The 27501-nt window shown below is 37.8% G+C and overlaps 1 long non-coding RNA gene across 1 annotated transcript in view; it reads left to right on the top strand.

Moving 5' to 3' along the window:
- Positions 1-25564, top strand: part of LOC141264273 (uncharacterized) — a 32573-nt gene extending 7009 nt beyond the window's left edge. Inside the window, exons 2-3 of the long non-coding RNA XR_012319869.1 lie at positions 19204-19360; positions 25303-25564. This is a non-coding gene — a long non-coding RNA (uncharacterized lncRNA). The remainder of the gene's footprint in view (positions 1-19203; positions 19361-25302) is intronic.
- The last annotated feature ends 1937 nt before the right edge of the window (positions 25565-27501 follow it).

Raw genomic sequence — 27501 nt, 5'->3', positions numbered from 1 at the left:
ATTTACTTCTTGTTCGTAAGTTTTTGAACAAAATTATGATCAGCTTCTCTATGCCCTGAAATGGCTGATAACAGAGAACAATGGACAACACTTAGCTAAGGCACATCCCATATAATTTTGTACTAGTTATAATGTGTTTTATATTGCATTGACAGGGAAGCATAATATAGTAAGAGCGTGATGAGACTTGTGTACATCTGAATGTATCCCCATGTGTGTGAACTTGGAATCTTCCTGACACATCTCTGCCCGGCATTAGGCACTGTTACATCAAGCTGTGACAGATACTGTGGCTTCTTACTGGAAGTGCTACAGGATGACTTGTTTAGGCGAAGGCTTCATCGTAAAAGTAGTAGCAAAGAGTATCTTAGTTGTACTAAGTGCAGGCTCTTCATTCTCAGCATTCCCTCCTACAGCCAGCGGGGAAAGCAAAGCATTGCTCAGCTCACACCTCCTCTCCTGATCGGCTCCTGTTTCTCTGCTTGTCAGTTCTTGTATTTGTATCTCTCATCTACAGATATGAAAATGAGACTTCTACTCTAATCTCAGCACAAGTGGTGGCACTGTGTATATTTTATCAAGAGCGTCATCCTCAGTGTAGAGGTAAATGTAATATAGAATGGGTAAAAAATAAAGCGGAACCCATGTATACAGCAGTATTATGTATACGTGTTGTATGGATCTGTAGTACGCCGCTCATAGCCTGCTATATACAGTATCTCCTTGTACCTCCGATTTATATACAGGCATACAAGGTTTGTTTCTCATGGACTCCAAGAGAAACAAAATGTGTCCTACTCTATATTTTTATTACTATCTAACGATCTCGAGCCATGGCGACTTGATGGATGGACACTCTGTAGGAAGATCCATCATGTGCAAGCCTAGATAGGTCCACCAGGGTCTTCTCCACCATTATTTTGATAGTATCAAGCCATCGGGTTGCTCGTCTTCCTCTTCGCCTTGTTCCTTCTCTTCTTCCTACCATGATGTCCTTCTCCAGCGATTGTTCTCTTCGTGTGATGTGTCCAAAGAAGGCAAGTCATAGCTTGGCGAGCCTTGCTTCGAGTAACATGTCTGGCCTGAATAGTTCCAAGATTGATTTGTTTGTTCTTCTTACCATCCATGGTATTGATAGCATCCTTCTCCAGCACCACACGTGCCATGTTATTTAGGTTCTCTTATATGGACTGTCCATGGACAGACTTGTAAGGAATCTGTGTGTTACCATAAATAGTCCATGCGTGGGGCTCAGTGTGAAGGTGCAAGGTTTGCCTCCCTTGTAACCATATACATAGAATGCAGGTTCCTATATAAGGAGTTGTCTCATCGATGACTTATGTTGGAAATCTGCATGGATGCAAATAGCAACAAATTACTGCACTGCCCTTGGCAGCATTCAAAAAGTTTTTGGAACAAGACAAACTATCACTCTGGTTTCTAAGTGATCATTTAGTCAGGCCAACCGTAGCCATTAAGCGACCGTTGATCAGCTACATGCAAGCGGTGGTCATCAATCCAATCGCGTACATAGAACACCATGTTATCAGCAGCACATCACCTGTTCATAAAGAAAGATGTACTGATGAGAGCGATAATTTTTAAGCTTGCATAAAAATAATTTCACCCGATGACTAGCCAGCTCTTTGCTTGCTCATTGGGTGATTGCCGGTCTGTTCAGACAGGACAATTATCAGGAAACGAGTGTTCTGAGGAATCATTGACTAGTGAATATGGGTCATAAGTTTGTTTGATTTTTTTAAAAGAAAAGAACAATGGGCGCAATGTAGATTGTATTATAATAAATGCTCCTTGGCAGGCATGTTACAGACGGGCATGATACTTACTAGTCGGTCTTGGGTAATGGTCCCCAATGTTTACAGCTTTGCATATGATAGAATTGTTTGCTCTCTGCATTATCCTGGTTTCTGGATTAAATAACCAATAAAACACAATGATACCTACTGTTTCCTAGAACACCGTCTACAAATAGCTATGTCTTCTTATCTGGGTCGGCATTTCCTCTAGTTCTCTCCAGCATCTTACACAACAGAGCATGTCTAATAGTATAATTCACCTTTATGAGCAAAGCAGCCACCAGGATAATCCAGGGTTATACGACCACTGTAAGGCCCGGAGCGGTGTGTCACACCCTTATCCCTAGGTTCAGAGGATGACGGGGACACACCGGGGCTGGAGGATCTGATAATCTGCATTGTATAATGCACAAGGCTTCACGCAGTGTAACGTTACTGAGCGCACATCGGTGTTGGGTTTACTAGATACACTTACAGCTAGGAAGTGCATGATCCGCGTGTCCGGCACATTTACAGGACTGGCTTCCTGGCTGCCAAAGATTTATAGCAATCACTGACTACAGGGTAGGTAAAAAAGTACAAAAAATTGAGAGTAGGTTCAGATTTAACCCTCTCAATACCCAAAAGCCACATATTGTTTATCTCGGTCACTATTTGGCTATTATCTTCTAGCTGATCTGAGAACATTGCTGTGGATAGATGAGATTATGTGAAGTCAATTGCTGTCTTCCAGGTTGACATTAATCAGGAAAGCTTATGCATTAGTGCGCTGGCAGGGAGAAGGTCAAGCTTATCGTATAAGTATCCGCTGGATGTTACGCTTGGTATGGAGCGCAATCAATGTTATGGTCACTCGCCAGGGAACGGGATCTGAGCCACCAGCTCTCCTCTTACATATTTACACCAGATTTGTTACGTCTGCTCAGATCACAATAATAGTTTTATTGCTCCCAGTGTAAACTTGATACAGTGCTGCATTTAAACGGGTTTACGGTACTTTTATATTGATGACCTATGAGTAGGCCAGGTCGTCAATATCAAATGGGTGGGTGTCCGACATCCGGCACCCCCATTGATCAGCTGCTATCACCTCTGATGGCGGACCGATGTAAGCAATGTTTGGAGCAGAACAGCACCGATCTGTACAAAGTTTAGTGTCTGCTGCTGTATTCTGCAGATCATCTATTAAAAGAAATAGAAGCTTAACTGCAGCACTCGCAATGGACACCAACAGTGCTCAGAGCTGCGGAGTTCTGCTCCAAACATTGCTTCTCTCCGGCCACCATCAGAGGTGAGGACAGCTGGTCAGTGGGGGGCCGGATGTCGGACACATATCGATATTGACAAGTTTTCCTAAGGATAAGTGTTCAGCATAAAGCACTGGAAAACCCCTTCAACTGATATAACTGATAACAGTAGACTTTTTTTTTTATGCAAACCATTTTAATTATCATGATATTTATTTATTAGTTTCATTAAAATATAGGAATAATAGAAATGAGATAATAGATAATTTATATATAGTTTATTATATACTGGCTTGCACAGTTTACATTAGTTATATAGACAGATGAATGGATGGACGGAAGGAAGGGAGGATGGACGGACAGATGTCTCATTGTGTAGTGAGAACACCTAGTCTTAGACGCTCTTAAAAACTCTCACAGGTTGCACTCTATACATGGCCAACATTTTACAGAACTATAAATCTTCACAGGATCGTGTGATGACGGTGTCTTCTGTTACTCTCAGCTTGGAGACGCTTTCTTTTTATCAGTATCTATCGTCTAATCAATCAATCTATCTATGTATCTATCTATCTATCATCTAATCTGTCTACCTATCTATCCCATGTCTATCTCTCTCTCTATGTATCTATCTGTCCATTATCTATCTTTCTATCTACCTATCTATCCCATAATAATAATCTTTATTTTTATATAGCGCTAACATATTCCGCAGCGCTTTACATACATTATCGTCGCTGTCCCCATCGGGGCTCACAATCTAGATTCCATATCAGTATGTCTTTGGAGTGTGGGAAGAAACCGGAGAACCCGGAGGAAACCCACGCTAACATGGGGAGAACATACAAACTCCTTGCAGGTGTTGTCCTTGGTGGGATTTGAACCCCGGACACCAGCGCTGCAAGGCTGCAGTGCTAACCACTGCGCCACCATGCCTCCCATATCTACTTATTCCATATCTACCTATCTATCTAGCTGTCCATTATCTATCTATCATCTAATCTATCTACTTATCTATCCCATGTCTATCTATCTCTCTATCTATCTGTCTATCTATCTATCTATCTATCTATCTATCTATCTATCTATCTATCTATCTATCTATCTATCTATCTATCTATCTGTCTGTCTGTCTGCCACCAAATATTAGTTCATGGCTATTTTCAACAGTAAACTCTTCCCTTTAGAAGTTCAGTACTTCTACGCCACCTGCTGGTATATTCTCATCATGTCAGGCATTTGCACTGCAAAGTTCTCCCGTCCTGCAATTAAGAAATGAAATATTATTTCTTCTTGGCTGATTCCCTGACAATCTTGTAAATTGTAATTTTATTAGGCATTAGAAGTGTCTAGAAGCTCAACATGTGAAAGGCAGCAGCATATGAGTTCAGCAAGCACCCAATAAGGAGAGAATAGGGGCTCCGGATTGGTCAGTTCTCTGATGATGTCACACATCTGGCTTTGATTGACAGCAGATGTGAAGGGGGGTGTGTGGGTGAGCTCCATGTGCATCCATGTAGACTGCTGACACAGGGTTCTGTGCCACTGACAGGAAGGACAGTCACCAGCAGCCAAAAACAACCTGGGCAAACAATCATTAGTAGCATATTGTGGGCAGAGCAGGAGCAGCTGTAGCTGTGGGGGAAGTGTGAAGTAGGCACTGGTAGCTTGTCCCACCACCTCACCTCACACACACACAAATTACCATATGTTCCACCAAGATATGAGGCTGGTGCACTGCAAGGCTTCCTCCTACCAGATCATAAAGAACCCTTGCTCCGGCAGGGCAGTGTTGTGTGGGGAGGAAGAGCTTTGATCACTCCCAAGTGCTGAAACAATGTTCACTTCCTCCGCATAAATCTCCTGCCGGAGCCCAGGCCAAATTGTGCAATTTGTGGTCTCTCACAAATGGCTGCAACCAAATATATATTATATTATTTACCATTCTAGGTGCAGGTATAAGAGGGGCCGGGGTAACGCTAAGTGCTGATGAACTGTGCAAATAACATCATACAAGAGCTTTACACAGACCTCGTGTTCCCCATTAATTCAATCATAACACAAGGGGAGAGTTTACAGGCTGCAAGTCCATAAATTGCGGTTATTCTCGCTTTATGATTTCTCACTTAAATCTATATTATATTACTTTGTTATGAGGTGAAAAACAGAAGTTCAGAGATTTTATTTGCATTACAGATTAAACTCTTATTACCGTACATAACGCAGAGGCCGATTTATATTTCCCCATCGTTTCTTTTATACGCTGCTTTAAAATATGGTTTTTCATAACTTTCTGAAAAGTTAAAGAAACTTTGACAAAACTTAGGCCACATCGGAAAGGATCAGTTAAAATGAATATGTACTTTTATATGTATTATGACAACGTAGTAATATATTAATGCTGATAATAATAATTTAGGTACATGTTAAATAATTTTCAATAATAAATAATGTTTTGACTATTAGCAGAAATAATAATACATAATATATATTATTACATAGTGTTGTGTCATATGTGATGTTATGGGCGAGAGCAATAATAAAATTAATATTTTAACTTAAGACATTTAACATTCGTATTATTAATAATAATATTTTACATAATAATAATATTATTATTAATCATCATCCTCATAAATATTAACACATGCTAAGATACTTTATCACTTGACATTATATGAATATGTACGTTACAATGACATATAGGACTTTATTAATACCATTTTTATTAAAAGTTAAAATGACGTATAGTACTTTATTATTGCCATTTCTATTAATTGTATTATTATTATTATTATTGTTACTATCATTATTTAGGTGCATTATTGTACATGAAAATATAACTTTAATGTTTTACCATTTTACTAATTATTATTTTTAACTTTCTACTATTTTCAAACATGTATGACAGAAATTAATTTAATATTAAATTAAAAATGTAAATGAAATTAATACAAAAACGTGATACAATTGAACGATTATTTAATTATTGGTTAAAAAAATGTTTAACTTTTTAACCCCCAATAATATTTTTATTTAAAATAAATTAACAGAATAATGCATCTATTTTTTTAAATATAAATAATTTCAAAATAAATGTAAACCATAAATGTAATTTTTAATATAAAAAAAAAGCAAAACAAAAGCACCAAAAAAACCCCCCAGAACAAAATCCTGTGAACACTTGTGACTATGAGTGTAGAGTGTATAGGCAGCTGCTCTGAAGTAATGAGATGGATAACTCTTTGCATGTCGCTTCTGATAGGCTTCATGTCTATATAGTGGGCTGCATTAGGTTTCCTATACTTTCTATGGCTACACATTGCCTGCTCCGTGGTTAGACGCACACTGACAGCTCATGCACTGCTGAGCCTTAGTATGCAAATTTGGTTTGATTGACAGCCATGCTGTGAACCAATACAATCACTACAAGCCAGCGATTGGTTTTCAGCTCAATGTGATGTGTCAGTGCAGCATTAACCAATGAGATTACATATGTAAATTGAAGGGGGTTGTACTTATGACATCAGAGGGAGGGTTTGAGATTGAGTATTGTGGCGCCCTCTGGTGTTCATTTACCCAATATACATGTCTTTTTTCAAATCACATTTTCTATTTTATGCTTTAAGCCAATTTACAATAAAAAAAATTAGATTGTGATACTCTGTTAGCCAGAAAACTATATGTAAATACTTTTATGCCCATAAAAAAAGAGAAAGGTACACGTTATTTTGGTTGCCCAATAAAAGTATCACTTCTAGAATACTTTTGTATTTTTAGAATAAAAGTATTTACTTGTGCATTATATCATAGAGTTCTTTTCCTGCAGATTTTTTACTATGGATTTTTTTTAATCAAAAAGCATTTAACTTTTATTTTAATTTTAGAAAATGTTATTTTTTTTTTTACACGCGGAAAACAAGTTCAGAAGCCGACCGCCTGTGCTAAAACTCTTTACAATGAGCAGATGCATGCAATTTTACAAGTCTATCACACAGGGGCGCAAAATCGACTGTCGGACCACACATGCAATCATTTCTCAGACGTAAATCTCCGTGAAATAAACTTTTTACAATGTCTTCTTAAAAATGAAAGGTTTTTAAAGCGAAATATTACAATAATCTATCACTAGATATATCGATAGATAGGTAAATAGATAAATAGATATTAGATAGATGATAAATAGATAGATAGATAATAGATAAATAGATTGATAGATAGATATATATAGATATATAGATGATAGATAATAGATAGATGTTAGATAGATAGATATTAGATAGATAATAGATAGATAGATAGATAGATAAGTAAATAGGTTAATAGAGAGATTATTCTTTTTATCATTAATAGAAACTTTGTATCAATTATATCCCTTAATGGTAAGTTGTATTAAAGTAATCCATATTTTTAGGGAAACCGTTCAATTCACGCCTTTATATCTACAATCATTTCTATTGATTTAATTAATGTAATCCATATTTCTGTAACTGACATTTTTTAAAAATAGTAAAATATATATATTTTTTTTGTGCTTTTTCAGCTGATCCTAATACGGTCGCCTTCCTCTAAGTCGTCCACAATAACGATTTATAGCAATCATAAAAGCAGATATAACTAAAGACCCTGCAGGGATTTGGTGGGTGGTTATGTTATGGCTGGAGAGTAATAGCTGTATAATTTAATGTTCCATTATGTATTTATCTCCCACACATCTCACTCTTGATTATGACCTGCTATTTATTTGTACAATATAAAACACGTATCTTCATATTAGTAATTAAAATGGTCGTTAACATGGGAAACGCGATGGCTTGGAAGCATTGTTGTCCTTATGGCCCAGGGAGAGACGTTCTTTGTTCTTTTGCTGATCACTGCTATTTACACATTCTCCAATGACTTTTCTCCAAACAAAAGAAGGAATTCCACAGCATCAAATTAGAAACTTTTTTTTTTTCTTGCCGACCCAATCTTTTTAACATAAACTCTATGGAAAACTGCCGTCTGTTAAGTTCCTAAAAATATCACATGTAATAATTGCCTACAAGACGTATAATTAGAGAAAACACGGAATATGTTATTTTTGGAGTTAGGGTAATTTTTCTCCACACTAGATTTAGGACTTCTTAACTGCAAAATATTTAGCACGAAACTGGTAGCTGGCGGCTGCCTTTTAAGAAATACAGCTGTTCAGTAATGTGCTAAATATTAAGGAAGTTTGCTTTAAAAAAGAAGCATAAAAAAACCTAAAAGACAGTAATAATAATATACTAATAATACATAACTATACAAATATAATTATCTCCATTATTATAGATCACTGTCATCATAGTAACAGTTTGAAAATATGATTAATATAAAATAAATATAAAATATTAACACACATGTGAAATGTTTTTATTGAAACTTTTTAGATACTTCTACACTTGTATGGAACAAGTTGGTTAGTTCCAGTAAAGTTTAATCATGGATCCTTATTATCTTTATTCCATGTATTTTTTTAGCATTTTGATTTTCTATATTTTGAAATATAGAAATCTAGATAACTAGTTAGAAAAATACATTTTAAATTGCTGCAGAATATTTTGGTGCCATATAAAAGAAAATTATTATTATTAATGAAAAAAAGATTTTAGGTGTAATATTGTGTAATAAGTATTTTTGTGTTTATTTCCCCGCTGCCTTCTTATCTGTACACAATAATATATATAATTTAATTGAATTAAATTGTATCATTTTTATAGTTATCATAGAGCTTACATTTTTGGAGAAAAGTTTAAATGTATAGCCATTTGGAAAGTGGGGGAGGAAACTGACGAGGTTGGACATTTGAAGTTGATGTAAAAAAAGCTAAATATCATTATATATGTGTAGTAATACATTGTACACACCTGATGAAGGCTCTATGAGCAGAAACGCGTTGTGTGATCCTTTTTAAAGACTCCCTTCTCCCTTCCCTTTTTGTACATCCATGTCCCTTATGTGTATTCACGGTTTTATGATTTTTTAATAAACCTATAAATATTAATCCATGGTGGAATATCCTCCATGTGATTGCATCTCATATGGAAGATTCAACAATTTTTTGGTTACTCTTTCTTCCACGGGAGCGCCTCCAGAATCCATTTATCTCAATATATATATATATATGTATGCTCACACATTTACATATATACAGATAGCATGGCTCATATATATATATATACAGTATGTATATATATATATATATATATATATATATATATATACACATACGTATGCATTTTTAATATACATATATATAGTGTGGCTCAGTGGTTAGCTCCGTAGATTTACTGCGCTCATAGGATATCATCGGCATGAACAGCCAGGCCATCTGTTTATATGTAGATGTGTGCGAGTATATATATATATATATATATATATATATATATATATATATATATATGCGCACACATTATACATAAGTACAGATAGAGTGGCTCATATATATGTGTGATGGCTCATATATATATGTATACATATATATATATATAGGATGGAATATATATATATTCATATATATATACATATATATATAAATATATATATATATATATATATATATATATATGCATGGATTTCCCTCCACACTCCAAAGACATACTGATAGGGAATTTAGATTGTGAGCCCCAATGGGGACAGGGATAATGATGTCTGTAGAGTGCTGTGGAATAGTTGGCAATATATAGAAAAGCATAAAAAATAAGGATAGTTATAGAAATAATATAAATCCAAATACTAAAGACACATAGTCACACACATAAGTGTTCCCATATATTCACTTTAGTCCTGCAGTTACCTGTCCTTTTCTATTTTTAATTTCCTCCAGCTTTCTGCTAGAGTTCCTCGCTGCTCTCCATCCCCCTGTCCTCCTCCTCCTCCTCAGCCCCCTCCAGCACACTCTCTGTCTCTCCACCTCTCTTACTCCCCAGAGATGTATTTGCTGTTAGCTCTCACACTAATCCCGACCCTCTTTGCAGGCAGACTGATGCCTAGCAGGCTACCTTCTGACGATTGACATGGTTTGCAAGGTCTGTGGCCTAACATATATCGGATTTCAGCCGCCTGGCTAGTTTCCAGAAGCTTGTGACATGCACCCTTGTAAATCATCAGTAAAATGTTTTGAAAGAGGGAGAATGTAACCCATTGAGCACTGCAGGAATCATCCACTAATTGCTGCCTTCATTGGCACTTATATTTTATTATCAATTTTACCAGTAGTTTATTAAATGTCAACATATGTATCTCTACGTATGCAGAAACGGGTCACCTAAAAAAAAGGGGACAGACATAATATTTTTTAAATTTTTTAAACAATACCTAATGGGCTCCCATAGGCAAACTGCAGATATTAGTAAAAGTGTTACTGAATTTTAAGTTGTGCCTCCTGGGATACTTCCAAACATATATATTGTAAATCTTTTTTGAGACAACTATCCAAAATTGCATTGGAAAGGGTACTTTTTTTTTGCTAATTGTCCCCACACCATAAATAAATATATATATGTAAATGTATATATATATATATATATATATATATATATATATATATATATATATATATATAAACATGTATATATCTTTTAATTAACATTATGTAATAATATATCACTTATCATCATAATTTACATAGCGTTGATATATGTATCACTGCAGATCAAAACTATTAAATACCCTCCCTTTCGTATTTCGAACTTTCTACAGTTCGGTGGTCTTTGTTGTGGCCCTATCTACAATTATCCACAATGGTGTAGGTGTTTAATGCTACAAAGTAGATTACAACATATTCTTTTTTAAAATCTAGCCCAATTTAACCATTTATTTCACACGTCACTTTGTTAAAATAGTAAACTATGATCATCAAGAAAACTCAGATTGAAATTCTGAAAATATATGACAAGGCCACTAGAGGGCACCCAAACACAATGCCTGTGAAGTGACTTTCTGCCCGCAGTTCTGCAATCTTTCAGCATTTTATGTGTGATTATATGTTTTAATGTTATACATTTGAAAAATATAAAAGGCGAAAGAAAGTATTTCTTGAAATTGGTTAATTTGATTACCAGAATTACATCAGATTGATTCTGTTGGCAATTTTGAAATTGAATTATGGCATATGCCAATATATCCTTGGCAGCGAATACCTAGTTTCCTTTAATAAACATGTTTTCTTCATTTTCACCCTATAAACGGACACATTTTCTGAGTACAATGGATTCATACATTTACAAGCCAGTCTACACAAGGAATTAACACTCTCGCAGGGCAGTAAAAACAGCTCAGAGGAAGTTTAGCCGGTGCTGGTTCAAATCCCACACAAAATGCTTGTAGTGAATTGGAGCTATCACAATCAAGCAGTTATTAATAAGTGTTTCAGATGGCTTTTAATTACTCTAGGCCATTAAAAAATCCAGATGTTTGTTAGTACGCAAATATAATTGCACAGGGCCCAAACCTAAGGAAGTGCACTAATTAGCTAGAAATCCTATAGAAATGTTCTGTTTTGAGCGCTAGCGAAATAATTTATAATGTGATGGGTATTTTTTTTAATAGTAAAACAAAATTTTTATCTATCTATCTATCTATCTATCTATCTATCTATCTATCTATCTATCTATCTATCTATCTATCTATCTATCCCCATATCTATCTATCTGATCTGATATTCTGAGCAAGACTGAAATAAATTTGCCCAAAAAACAAAGTCCAAATAGAGGTGAAACCCAAGGTCGGGCAGTTTGTGGTGTGCCAAGGGATTTTATTTTGTAAAAAGCCATTTCTATTTTTATCTTTTGTGAATATATGGAATAAAATAAAATACAAATCCTTGACCTGGTAATGGATAACTGCACTATGTCTGTCACCTGTCATACATTTTCAGGAGATTATATTATGTTGAACTATAGTAGTGTGATTGGAATGAAAAAGTTGCTGTGCAAAATATAATATATCTCTCTCTATCTATCCATGATCTATCTATCTATCTATCTATCTATCTATCTATCTATCTATCTATCTATCCATCTATCTATTAAATCAAATCAAATGGGCTTTATTGGCAGGACTAAGTACATGTTAGCATTGCCAAAACAAGTGGTAAAATAATGGGGGGATGGGGATAGGGACACATCCAGGGTGGGGTATCTGAGTCCATGACATATCAGGCTCCTCTTAGTCTGTGGCAGGCACTGACATATTGTGCTGCTATGGCCGCTGAACTTTCCTCTTCACCCAGTAGTATAGGCAGTTTGTCTTCCTCCTCCATGGAGGTGAAGTCTGGGAGAAGAATGGACAGTCTCATGAAGTGAGTGTCCCTCACTGTGGAGTATTTGTGGCACCTCAGCAAGAAGTGGGCCTCATCCTCCACGGCCTCCTGGGGACACTGCTGGCAGAGTCTGCGCTCTCGGGGCTTGAAGTTCTGTCGGTGCCGCCCGGATTCGATGAGTAGACTGTGGGTGTTCAGTCTGTACCGGCTCAGGATCTGCCTGTATTATCTATCTATATATCCATTATCTATCTATCTATCTATCTATCTATCTATCTATCTATCTATCTATCTATCCATTATCTATCTATTATCTATCTATCTATTATCTATCTATTATTTATCTATTATCTATCTATCTATCTATCTATTATCTATCTATCTATCTATATCCATATCTATCTATCTTATAACATATCTATCTATCCATATCTATCTATCTATCTATCTATCTATCTATCTATCTATCTATCTATTTATGATCTGCCTATTTATCCGTCTATCTACATAGTATAAAACATAAAGTTGATCACTCGGTGTGCACAGACAGACAAGTTCAGATTACTCTGTTGCTTTCTTGTGGGTTTTCTTTTGTTAAACCACACAAAAGGATTTGGCCTCCATGAAGAAGCCCTTCAGCTATCTTTTCTATTGTGAGTTTGTGTTACTCATTTAGTGCCTGGGAAAGGGCTTAGGCCAGGTTATTTATTTGTGCAAAGAAAGAGCCACTCCCTGCTGCTTGGGTTTCAATTCAAGTCAGAGCCTTGGGTGAAAAGAAAGAAGCAAACACGTCTTGAGTCTATTTGAAGAAGTAATTCTATAGGGTTGTCCTTTTTGAACGTTGTGGAGATTTTTCCCTCCGCTGTGGAGAGAGTCGTCATATTTCTACATAAGAGAATTACAGAAGTGTGACTTGTATGTCTGGGCACAAATATTGACCAATTAAGGAGACAGCAGCGCTCCTCCCGAGGCCGGCATCTGCAGTCTTTAGCCTTTCCAACGCCTTCATCCACGCTGATTTCATGGAATATTGGCTGTGTACATGAAGTAAATGATAGGACCAGTCACCGCAGGGCACGGTGCCCAGCGCAGACGACAATGTCTTGTGGGAGAGATGGGATCCGCTGGACTGAGATGACAATCTCCCAGGCATTGCTGTAATGCAGGAAGTCTAGCTGGGTGTGAACGCTAGTGACTGATGACTACCAGATTAGGCAATGTCTGTTTGAACTATTGGCCAATTACAAGCACAATTTCCACAAAAACAGAAGGGGTCTTGTGCTAATTGTCTTTGGAGTCAGTTGTTTTGTGTCATATTCCATACAGAGGAGCGGGGAGGAACGCTGAGCCCCCCTAATAGTAATAATATCATTTGTTTTTCTATGTCACTTGCTGTCTTACACGCTGCTATGTACAGTTTGTTGTTCTTTCTTGTTGGACATACTAAGGGCTCCCATGTGTCCTAGTTTTTCCAGGACGGTTGTATTTTTCCCACCCAAATCTTCGACTTGTATTTCTATTAATGTCTACTCTTTCTGAGCGCTCTGTAACAGGACGAGATCATATCATTTTATTTGTAGTATGTTGCTGACATTATAAATAAAATGATTGGTTATTATTGTTATTTATTTCTTACTGTGTGCCAACATATTCAGTAAGTCCTTTACAGTAATTACATCAATCCTTGTCCCCAATGGTGCTCAAAATCTGTTTTCCTATATGAGACACTTAACCCTTTAAGGTAAAATCACATACATGTACATTATAGCAGGGGTTACAGCATGGGAAGAGGGCTCAGGAGCTGAGTTGCCTCCACATACAGTAGATGGCGTTTACATTAGATAGCCGGCATCAAAATGTAACAGCTGCAGAGAGAGCAGAGCTCTGAGCGCTGCTGTTAACCATTTATATACAGCTGTCAATATCTGACAGTGGCTTTTAAATGGAACATGCCCCTGTGCGTGCGCGTGCACTGGATCTCATTGGCCACCCGCAACACCTTCGTGGGGCACCAATTGATAACCATGGCAAACGGGGGTCTGCTGAAGGCCCCAGTCACTGCCATGTTTTTACTCTGGTGAAGCTCAGCCAAAGGCTGCAACCTTGTGATGTGCACTCTGGCCGGGGAATTTTTGATGCGACTCCGGAACAATCATTCTTCCTTCTGCTGGTGGGACTGGACATTGATGGCTACTTTAAACAACCATAATGTCCAATATTAATGAAAAAAATGTATGTCTGCATCAGTTCTGACAAAATCAGAGTTTTTTGACTTAGCAAGTAGCAGAGCTGAGAAAGCTAACCCCCCCCACCACCACAGCTAACCACTCCAACACCAGGATCTGAATTTCCATTGTCTATTGACAGTGAGCTGCTTATCATAGGAGGGGGTGGAGTCAGACTAATAAGTGTGTGCAGTCACAGCAATGTTAATCACCAGGTGATAAAACCTTCACTGTAAGTAAACAACAGCACACAGCCTGATAATTGACATATCATTGAATTCAGTATTTAAACCCCTCGTCATGCTGTCCTCAGATCACATAGCAAATGCCTGCTGACATATTCCCTTTAAGATTTTAATTTACTAGATCTAAAGGACCTAGGCCAACCCCTGAAAAACAGCCCCAGAACATTATCTTTCCTCCACCAAACTTTACAGTTAGAAAATGCACGAAACCGGGTAATGTTCTCCTGGCATTCACCAAACACAGACTTGTCCATCAGATGCCATTGCTAAAATATATTTCACCTACTTTTCTTTTTCACATTGACAGATCTGAGAATTTATATGTGGGTCATTATTAAAATTCCCTTCCATTACATACTGTATATGTGATGTTAAGTCTCGACTTGAAAAGATGAAATTCTCTGGTTTTATCACTTACCCACTTGAAAAAAAAAGATGACCTATAACCATTATGGCATTAACACCTGGCATTTTGGGGCATCCATCCTTTCAAGAAATCCCTGAACAGTCTGCAAAAATGGGACACTTTTTCCACTGTCAGTAAAAAAAACCCTAGACTTTTTCAGGTTGGTGATACTGCAGCAGATCATTGTGATTGAAATGATCATACATTTACAGTTCACACAGTAAATGCAGGTAATGAGCTATTATCAGTATATTAAAGGGGTTGTCTGGCTTTAGGGTACAAGTCTGCAGTCTCTATATGTGACTGCAGACTTGTGAATCCTCACATCGAGCATACTGCGTGCTGTGAGGATTCTCTGGTGTGGGTAGCGGTGGGTGCGTGACTACAAGTATGTGATTTGCATACATGTGGTCACGTACTGGCTAGATGGGTGCGGCTTCGCTTAATGCAAGTTTATTGATCGAGACTGGACAAAGTCTAGTCGAAATGTGTCCGGCAGTATGCAAATCGCATATTTGCTATTCATATGACTCCCGACGCCAGAGAATCCTCACAGTATGCAGTATGCTCGATGTGAAGATTCACAAGTCTGCAGTCACATAGAGTGACTGCAGACTTGTAAGCTAAGGCCGGACAACCCCTTTAACACCTTAAGGACCCTGGGATTTTCCGTTTTTGCATTTTCGTTTTTTGCTCCCCTTGTTCCCAGAGCCATAGCGTTTTTATTTTTTGGTCAATATGGCCGTGTGAGGGCTTATTTTTTGCAGGACTAGTTGTACTTTTGAACGACATTACTGGTTTTACCATATCGTGTACAGGAAAACGGGAAAAAAATTCCAAGTGCGGTGAAATTGTAAAAAAAGTGCAATACCACAGATGTTTTTTTTTTTTTACCACATGTATAAGTTCTTTTTTATTTAAGTGGTGAAAAAAAATCCAAAGCTTGCTAAATAAATAAATAAATAAATAAATAAATGGTGCCATTTTCCAAGACTCGTAGCGTCTCCATTTTTTGTGATCTGGGGCTTGGTGGGGGCTTATTTTTTGCACACCGAGCTGAAGTTTTTATTGATACCATTTTGGGGTAGATCCGATGTTTTGATTGCCCGTTATTGCATTTTATTGCAATGTTGCAGCGACCAAAAAACGTAATTCTGGTGTTTAGAATTTTTTTATCGTTACGCCGTTTACCGATCGGATTAATTATTTTTTTATATTGATAGATCGGGCGATTCTGAACGCGGCGATACCAAATATGTGTATGTGTTTTTTTTTTTATTAATTTATTTTTAATAGGGTGAAAGGGGGGTGATTTAAACTTTTATATATTTTTTATTTTTTTAACATTTTTAAAAACATTTTTTTTACACTTTTTGCTTGCTTCTATAGTCTCCATAGGAGACTAGAAGCAGCAACTGTCCAATCGCCTCTGCTACTTAGAGGTGATGAACAGATCACCTCTATGTACCAAAAATGCTCCTGTGCTATGAGCGCCGACCACTAGGTGGCGCTCATAGCGACCAGCTCATGACAACCACTGGAGTCTACTGGTCTACTGCAGACCCTGGGTTGTCATGCCCACACATCGGTGACCCGCGATCACGTGACGGGGTCACCGATGGGCGGGGTAAGTGAAGCGCTTCCGGCGCTGTTAAATACCGCTGTCAGAGATTGATAGCGGCATTTAACATGTTAACAGCCGCGGGTGGATCGTGATTCCACCCGCGGCTGTTGCGGGCCCATGTCAGCTGTAATAATCAGCTGAGATGTGCCCGGTTCAGTGTGGGCTCAGCGCCGGAGCCCGCACTGAACAGGGGGTGATGGCCTGGGGTGTACTAATATGCCACAGGCTGTAAAGGTACAGATGCCTAATTGAGCTACAGCTGTACTACTTATTATCTTTTTTTATTCATTATGGTTTCCCAGTTTGTCTATAAAAACTATTGTTTTATTTTTTTTGACAAGTTGTCCAGAAAAAAAGGGAAATTTTGGCTGGCAACTTTGAAACCTTGCATCCATCAAAGCAAAAATCCAGATGCATAATTTCATAATATTAGCTTATATTATTTTCATTGTACTAGGTCCGTCTTTACCCATTTGAGTTACAGATTCAGTAGTACAATAGAAAATCACACCATTTTTGCAGAATTCGAGACACCACTGACAGACACTTTCAGGTCTAATATAATGATTTATTCATCTGACTACAGTCAAAAGCACTTTTCCGAAATGGAGAAAGAGTAGCCTTTTCACATAAGGGCTGGCTGATTTGTGGTTTGGATGCTTTCTAGAAATTAAACAGAGTAGATGGAAAAGGTTTGCATGTCTTTTTGTAGCTTTTGGCCTAGGCTCAAATTTTCATCCATTCCCTGCACTCTATCCTAAAAAAGCTGCCTGGTCCCTAGCCAACGCCATGGGTTTGCTCTCTGTTAGGTGTTGACAGAATGTTTTTCAGCTGTACTAAAGGCCACGGATTTTATGTCAGACTTCAAGATACACGGCTTGATAAACACCCCTGCCCCAAGCGACTGGCAGCATTCTTCTTGGAAAAGAAAACAAAAAATGTTTTATATAAACAACAGAAGTGGTATGAATAGCATAAAATAACACAACGCCAAAGGTGTGTCCAGCAGCTAGGCTTTCACCCTGATATCGCTCTCCGCAGAGTATATTAATAGGAGCATTTCTTACATTTGTATTGAGACTCCAATCTAAACACGCCGGTTATGTTGTTGTCGGATTTAATTGCTTGTTATTGTATTTATTATTATTATGTAACCTTAGAAGCTAAGACGCTGTGACTTTATTTCACTACTTCTCAGCAGTTTGCTTCTACAGTCATGTGATATGAATCGCTTGTATAGATCACTGAACTAGTCAGGAATAGGGATTTGTAACTTTCCATTGTATTTGGCCATTATTTCTGAGCATATTTAGAAATGTTTTTTTTTTTTTATTCTTTATCCATGGCATTTAGAAATAATAAATATATGGAAAGTCAGGACAAAAGAGCTTCAAGCATAGGTTAATATTGCCTAGAAAGCACCAAAATCTCATTGTTATAAAAAAAGGAAAATACAGTAATTTAAAGAGAACCTGTCATCACTATTTTGCATGTTACAGCAAAGGCATGGCTATAATGGCGCTCTTATACATATTCAATAGATACATTTTGTGAAGAAATCCACTCCCTAGTCGTTCTTTAATCCAAATCTGAAGTTTGGGTGTAATAACCTTTTGGTGGGTAGGGGGTGAGACTGTGGGTAGGGTCTTTGGCTCTGCCTCAGCATCTCCACCAACCTCTGGCGTCTGTATCTGCTTTTCTTAAAGTTTGCACCATCTTCACCAATTTCGGCACATGCACAGATTCATCTCCTGATGGTCTCCAGTAACATGGCGCTGCCATTCAACAAAGAGCCGAGATCTCAATCTGCGTATGCGTTGTCACCAGTGCCATTTCACTGAAGACCACCAGGAGATGAATATGTGAAAACGCTGCCAATATGAGGGCGGCACTGGCACAAACTTTAAAAAATTCAGATGTAGACACCAGAGGCAGGCGGAGGGACCTTTGCAGAGCCAAAGACCCTACCTATAGTCACACCCCTATGCAACTTCAAATGCAGATTAAAGAACAATCAGGCTACCAATTTCTTCACTAAAGGTGTCTATTGAATCTGTATAACAGTGCCATTATGGCCATGCCTTTACTTTACCATGAAAAATCGTGATGAAAGGTTCTCTTTAAGGTAAAAAAAGGTAGGGTAATCTAGAAATGAAAAAAATGTACCTCCTGCATCCTTGAACTGTTGGATATATGTTTTGGATAAATTTTCAAACTAGGCTCATCTCTCATCACTCTTCTTTACCTTTAGCTCTATCAACATTTTTTAAGGGTATAATTAATATTAAAAATTGTATACTATAGCTATATGTATGCTATTACTAATAGAGTCTATTTTGCTTGCACTGTCGAGAATCTAGCACAAGCGCAGTACAAAGGGCAGGATGTTTCAATGGCGAAGCTGAGTGATGTATCTGGTCACATTCCCCTTTATCTGCTGCCATTTTATGGGTGAGAAGTTTCTGCTGCCAACACAGAAGACTGGCCAGTCAAGATTTTAGAGTATACGAGTAAGTAACATTAAGAGAGCTATATTACACAATTTTTACACAGTTTTTAGTATTAGTCCTAAATAAACATAAACCAACCCCTCTAAGTAGGATGGATTGATGAAAACAGATTAGACCGAGACCAAATGGGGAACATCCATATAAAGAAAAGGTCATGAATTTGAAAGAAACAATGTAGCAAATAACAATAAATAGAGTAATATAAAAAGAATAAAAAAACGAACTGTAAAAAGTATGAGAAAATGGTAAAAAAGAGAGCTTATCTATGGCAAATTTCCACTAATTAAGGAAGTGACTGACTCCATGTGTGTGCTCGTCTGCACAGCGGAAGGCTGCAGCAGTTGTATTTACATGCACTTGTCCAATCCATAAAATGGACAAGACTATGCTGCAATTTTTTTTTTTTTACTTGGACTATTGGTCTGTGAAAAATCACATATACGCTCCAGCTCTGCCATTCCCACGGTCTCTGCCAGGTTGGGAGTGATGACGTCACTGACCACTGATGACCTCACCTCTGTGGCCACTGATTGGTAAAATAATGAATGAAGACATGTTCATTTCGCCAACTCCTTTCTTCTCGTTGTTTGTTCATTAAACAAATAAAGAAATAGCTGTATTGTTGAGGATGGTCCATGTCCATATATGCACTTTAGTATAACTTTATTAATTTTACTTACATAGTGCCATCATATTCCACAGCGCTTTACAGACAGTGTCCCACAATCTAAATTCCCTATCAGTATGTCTTTGGAGTGTGGGAGGAAACCAGAGATCCTGAAGGAAATGCATGTAAAACATTGGGAGAAGATACAAACTCCTTGCAGATGTTGTTCTTGATGGGATTTGAACCCAGGACCCCAGCACGGCAGAGCAACAAGTCTAACCACTGAGCCACCATGCTCGTCCACTAAGTCTCTTCCTATATAAAATAGGTTACTCACCTTAAAAGGGACTACTCCAGACCAACACTAGAACCATATCTCTATTCCAGATGTCTACAAGTAGTACAAACAAAGGTTACAGCATGTTTTTTGCCCACAGTGGGCACCAGGTTTTGCCCTGTCTCTTGCCCTCCAGGAGGCTCGGATTCCCTTATTTCCAATGAGCAACCAGGTGGTTTCCACATACTCTCCCAACGAGAATACCATCCTCTGGAAGTGACGTCAATATCCACCCTCATACCTGAACTTGGAAGAAAAAAGCTGTCAAACTATGGCAGCACCACAGCAGTAAGATTCAGATTAAGACTGTATTAAAAGCAGTCACTAATACTAAGCCCATCATAAGTAGGTACAGAAAGTTAGGTATGGGAAGGAGTGGCTCCGCTGTAACAATGTGTTACCAAGCCTACTAGGGCAAGTCCAAGATAACACATAGCCCACTGGCTGCATCATTTGCACTACATTAGCTTCCAAAATTTGCAAACCTTAATTCACAGCATTTCTTTTGGCACAATGGACTTAAATGCTGTGATTCATCCTAAGACCTCATTCATAAAGCAGTATAAGGGTCACAGGTCTTTCACATTTTATCTATCTATGATCCACTCATGGTTTTGGCTTACAAATAGTGATGCAAAATACTGACAGATAAAAGCACATGGTAAAATGGGCTGATAATATATCTAAACTATCATATGACTTTTATTGTATAGAGCACTTCAAGTGAAAGTGGGTGATAAAAAAATACCAGCGATTAATTACAGGATAAAATATGCCTAGACCTCTCTGCGTAGAATACATCTGACTTCATTCTACAATTTCATGTCAAACTGGTCGCGAATTTTTGACCATAAAATGCACTAGGGCCGATGATACTTTTTGTGAAAATTTCATTTTAAATATATCCGATGTGATCTAACAGCTTCAAATGTCCATTCAATGGCTTTTCCTTCGTTTTTCCGTTTAGATATAGCATGCAAAAGATGTGAAGATTCTTGCACGTAAATCCTTTTTCTTGGATTCCACAATCTCAATGTATACATAAATGGCAAATGGTTTGCATGTGTGCGGTAGCTCCATCATTGTTGGAGGCTCTGTTGAATTTTTCTCTATTTTTTTCCACCAGACGTTCATTCTGTGCCAGAAAACTGAGATGAAAACAGCATCTCCTTCAGACAGAGCTGCCAAAAATTTCTATATGTGCTCAAGTCAAATATATAAATAAATGGTAAATGGTTCACACATGTGTTGTGGCTTCGTTCAGCTTGTAAACCTCCCTAGACTGCACCCCTTCTGATTTCCTCAAATTACAGCAGGGGACAGAAGACTCTACCTATCTCAGACAAACCGACCTAGCAGAACCTCGTGCATGTCAATGCATCATTTCTAAGGCAAACTAATCCCCAGTGGAGCTGATTAAAATGTTTCTTAGTCTGGGATTGCCATCTCCATCTCCAGAAGATTAATGTGATGTTGATCTTCTGTGCAGTGACCCTGCATAGATCATAATATACAGAAGCTGGGATAGTAAACCTCTAAAGTGACATCCTCTTCTACTAATCAGTGTGGATGAGGATCTTCATGTAGTTCTTTTAGCTTTTTCAGTCATTGTTTGGTTGATGCGCCTCCTGACTGGCACTTTCAACCCTCGAATCAAAGCAACACTATTCTGTATGTTGGACTCATTATTATTATCCTGTTGAATGAACACAAGCTAAGTGAAGATCATTATGAGCCCAAGGTCATGTTCTTTCTGTAAATAAACGATTCCTTCCTATTCTCCAGACAAAACACTATAAAAAGAAGTTCAGTCAACTGCAACAAATCCATAAAAACCCATCGTGGATCAATTTGTAATAACCAAGAATTACTAAAATGCACAGCAAAGGAAAATAAAACAAAACTATTCATAAACGCACAGTTATATGTTATAGTCTTAGGGTTAAAATATTTTCTATATGCAAAATAATATATTCGTATTGCCTTTGTATTCTATATTGCTCTTCCACTGTATTTACCACAGCTGGATCAAGTGGATAATTTTCATCGCATCTTGAGCAGGTTTCTCAACAGCGTAGGAGTTATTTCCAGAATAATTGGCCAAATTCGGTGGCATGGGTTCCTATAAGGCAAGAGTGAATGATTAGAGGTTCCTTTGGGACCACACGGTTCTGTGAATCAGGAAAAATAAGCAGAAACACAGTTCTTGTAAGGAATTATCTATAAGAACAGGCGCCACATAGAAAGTTTAATGCATATAAGGCCAAAACCATCCCTGCTTTGATGTTAAGCTTGGAAAATTCAAGGATGTGCAGATCTAAAAAAGATACAACATTTTGTTAAATACAAGTATATAGTCTAAAAATAATAGTCATCAAAATCTAAAATTAATTTTTAAATGCCTCAATGCCTACGATCCACAATACTGTATTATAGAGTTGATCAAAAAATGTTGCAGTACCCTCGTCCATCAGCTATTTCGATAGTCTGTGCCCACTGTACCACGGTCCTGCAAACCTTCTTCTACCTGTCTGCTTCCCTGGCATCTCTTTTAATTAGCAGGCCCAGCACAATGTCATTGTTGCTGACGGATGCATGTATGCTTGGCCTACAAATCAGAAGAGGCACAAGGGATGCTGACAGGTATAAGGAGTTAACAGGGTTCTAGTCTGGCAGCCATGGACTACCCACATTGTTGCAGGAGCAGGGTCCAGCAAATATTTTTGTTAAACTCTATTGTTTTATGTTAAATGTGACTTTTTACGTTAAATATTTCCAAGAATACATTTGGAGAATTTAGAGGCTGCGTAAGAATAGAAAAAGTTTTTTTTTCCCATTTTCACAATCAGCCTCCCTCTTCTTCTTGAACATGTCAGGTATAGCAACTCAACAGGTGTTGGGCATAATCAATGAATTTCAGAACTAAAAATCAAAAGATACATATCAGAGTTTTTGTTTTATGTTTTTTTCAAGACATGAAGGTTTGAAGTCATAAAATACAAGGACAACATCTGCAAGGAGTTTGTATGTTCTCCCCGTTGTTTGCGTCGGTTTCCTCCAGGTTCTCCGGTTTCCTCCCACACTCCAAAGACATACTGATAGGGAATGTAGATTGTGAGCCTCAATTGGGACAGTGCCGACAATGTCTGTAAAGTGCTGTGGAATTAATAGCATTATATAAGTGAATAAAATAAATAAAAAATAAATAAATTTTCATTTTAAATGTTTTACTCATTTTCAGGGGGACTTAAAGGGGTTTTCTTGGACTTTTGTACTTTTTTCATATGACATTAAGAATTTCTGCTGGCTCAGTGACAGCTCCTACCGGTGAGTCTGTGGCTTCCATTGACGTCTCGTCGACAGAGCAGCTTCTTCTCTTCTGCTCTTCTCTGTGGATGAGTCAGAGAAGAACAGACAGGAACCAGGCAGAACAGATAGGTAGTTAGCAACTACCTGCCTGTAAATTCTTCGCCCCATAAGAAAAAATACAGAAGTCCTATATAACTCATTTAACGTGCATTTATACTGCATTTACATTCCACAATTATCAGGAATTAGCATTCCTGGCAATACTTGTTTCCCAATAATCATGCAAGTAAACAGACTGTCGATCACCCAATTTTGTGAAATGATCTTGCTTTCCCTTAAAGATCTTCGTTCTCATCACTGTCCTGTGTAAAAAGTACCTGCACTGACGAGAATAAGGAAAGTCTATGAACACAGAACGATCTATTAGTGATTGTTCTGTAGGCATCTGAAATGCAGTCTGTCTAACTAAATAGTCTAAACTGCCAATAAGCAAATATGTCCTGATCGGGGGTCTTTTAACACTGCAGATCACATAATGTAAACGGACTCTGACAATATTTTGACTTGAGCTCAGGTGATCATGTGTCACGGGTGTATCAGAGGTGACAGACAGCCGCCCTGCAGTTGGTTGCAGGAGATCTCTACATTTGGCATTACAGACATCTTCTTAGATGAAAGGCTGTCTCTAGGACCTAGCGGCTACCTCCCTCTGGTAATTAGCTCCCTGGCCTGGGTGTATATATACCTTGTGTGTCTGAGAGGGAGGTGTCGGCTATATTCATTTCTACTTGTGAGGCTTTAGCAAGAGCAGTATTTTGTCCTCTCTGGAGCTTGAGGTCGAGTTTGCATTTGTCTGGAGTCATCTAAAGCTAAGCAATACCCCCCGTTTGTCTACCCTTGTTGTCTATAGAGTTTAGTGGAGATCTACTATTGCTCATCTCCTCCCATCCCTAGCCTTAGCCATACGCCAAGGAAAGACAAGGCGAGGCACGCGTGCGGCGATTGCTGAAGAGGCAATATAGGGACGGTAGTTGAGACAGGGTGACACTAGACCAGACTAAGAGGTCTCCACTTTCCCCTTTCCCTAGTGTCTGGGCTCCCTTTCCCTCTTCCCTCTGTGTTGCACTAAGTCTTTCCCACACCTGGCGTGGCATGATGTAGCCGAGATTTCACACAATATTGCGTGAAGCTCATTGCATTGGTTATTGTGTAGTGTAAACAAACATTAATGTTACAGTGTTAAAAGCAACTAAATGTAACTTTATTGGGTTATTATTGGGTTATCCTGATGGAAAGTAATACAATAAAGTGTGACAAGCCGTCATATTAGCTGTTTCACAAAAATGCGTTAAACAGATTTTCAACAGTATGATATTAATAAGTCATCCGATCACTGTGACATCTGGTATCATCCTAAACTTCTCCAATGCAACCATCTGGTTGTTAAGGGTTAATTGGAGTATTGTATTTACACTAACTGAATTATTTCTATGATGAGTTAGGATTGAAAAAAACATTTTTGGTTACTCATATTCCTTTCAGGAATGGATTTGTGAATACAGTTTGCTCTTATGCTAATGTTATGTTAACAGTTAGGAATTATCTAAATTGATGCCTTTTAGAGTAATGTTATTTTTTTTTTTACAAAAGTAAGATCATCTCTAATATCTTTTGTTTATTATTTTATAGGATTGCTTCTAAAGAAATACTAGCACCATTTGGCCATATTGATTTACAGTCAACACATTTTGGTTGGCAGTAGTCCAAGGCAAGAGACCATTTTTTTGGGCTCCACTATGTGTTGAACATGAATGGTTAGAACCACATGAGCTGTCATAAGAGCATACAGATGAATATGTAAGCAGAGCACCAGATAGAGCCACCTCCAGGCTGCCCCAAAACACGAGCATATCATTATCTCCAATCTGAAAGTAAAGATTACACAAGAACCACAGGATCGATTTCATCAACCAAGGTATCATTTTAATCAGTATAATGTCGTCCACCTGAAAGTTTATGTAGTTTACTGAGCTCAATCCTGCTGAGAGGTGCGCTTTAAATTCTACAAAGGTTTCTGCAATGAATTTGCATCTGTTGTGCACCCGGTCTATCTGATCTAATACTGGAGATACCAAGGATGATGAGGTAAGAAAAGGCTGCTCACACTGCTGTCCACCCTGTCATTCTGATCTAATATTGGAGATACCAGGGATGCTGAGGAAAGAAGAGGTTGCTCACATTGCTGTCCACTTTGTCTTTCTTGGTGAAAGACTGCTTTGATGTAGTTATAACCTAAACAAATGCTGTCAAGCCACCTCATGATCACAGCGGTTGCTCATCAATCAGCTATACCAATGACAACTATGCCAATGATATTAGTTTTCAAAGGGGATAACATGAAGTTTTACCCTAGGTGATCTGTCTAAATACACTTGTTTTACTTGTTGTTAGGAAATTGACAGACCACATCAGAAGAAAAGTGGTTTGCTGAATTTGAAGCTGAGCCGTGTTTTTTAATCAATGATCTGTTTGCCTGCTTAAGAAGAACACGTTCATTGCAGAATATAGGAATCATGGTCTCTAGACTAAATAGATGTCTATTCTAATTTTCGTAAATAGAAGCACTGTTTTCCTGTGACCTTTCATACCTCGACTAATTGTGAGCTGTATCAATCGGTGCCATGTGGACAGGAATAATTAATGGGATAAGTGAAGTCTGGTCAGTAGTGAGCTGCTCAGGGCAAGTCAGCCTACCCATTTCAGCTTTACCCTGACCCAATATAACTCTGACTTCCTGAGTCAACAGAGACCTGGCTAACAGAAGATCATAGCCCTGGGATAATTGTTACCATGGGTACTAAGCCCTTTGACTGTTTTCATCTTATGACCATTTAAAATCCTGTCAGGAGACTAATTTTACCTTCTTGCAAGAATTGATGAACATTTAGTTATTTAGACAGCTTCAGATGTTGAATTCAAACACAATCAAAATGACCTAAATTATTGTACTCAACCTGCCAACAATCAGTTCTCGTAAGTTTAGTTCTATGTGCAGATCAAGCAGAGATATAGAGTAGTTGCTATTGGTTACTTTAACCATATACATTCTATTTTATTTAATGATTCTCAGCAATTCCACTGTGTATTTATGTTGAGCATGCACGTCAGTGAAAAGCCTTATATAAATGGCTGGAATTGCAAATTCTGTAACTCACTACTCCTGAAACCAGGCTGCCATGGTCAAATAATCAATTTCCTATCACTCGATCAGAAGAAATTCTTCCGAAGAGCATTGTGCTCATTGATGAGGAAAGCAAACAATCCATAGATCATAGATGACATTTATAATATCCAGTAGTAAAACAAAGAGTTATATGAAATAAAGAAGTAAAAAATAAATAAATGCACAATAAAAGATGTAAACATTTTTTTTACAAAAGCTAATATTAATTATAATTTGTAACAGCATAATTCATCAATAAAAATCATTATTTTATCGCAGGGTTGGACTGTAAATAATCTGGGCAGTAGTCTTGGGACTTACAGCTATAATACACTTTTTAAAATAATGCATTGATGGAACAATAATTTATGGAATTTTTTACAGGCCCTGAACCTTAAAGTGGTGTTCCCATCTCAGCCTGTAACTATGCTTCATTAGAGGACCAAGATGGTAGTAATGGTGACCTTTATCAGGCTTCTGCCTGCCATGGTAACACATCAGTTCCCCGTGATTACAGGGAGCGGATAGAAGCTGGTGACCATGGTCACTGACACTGACATAATTTAAATGCCGCTGTCAGAGATTGACAGAGGCAATTAAGAAGTTAAACTACAGTGATCAGATTGTGAACCGGCCGTTGTAGTTGCAGGCAGATGGCAACTATC

Source organism: Phyllobates terribilis, unplaced genomic scaffold (assembly GCF_046119375.1).
Source record: "Phyllobates terribilis strain yellow unplaced genomic scaffold, ASM4611937v1 Scaffold_4__5_contigs__length_816908805, whole genome shotgun sequence".
NCBI classification, from domain to species: Eukaryota; Metazoa; Chordata; class Amphibia; order Anura; family Dendrobatidae; genus Phyllobates; species Phyllobates terribilis.
Note: the sequence above shows the minus strand (reverse complement) of the source record. Positions and strands in the feature narration are given on the sequence as shown.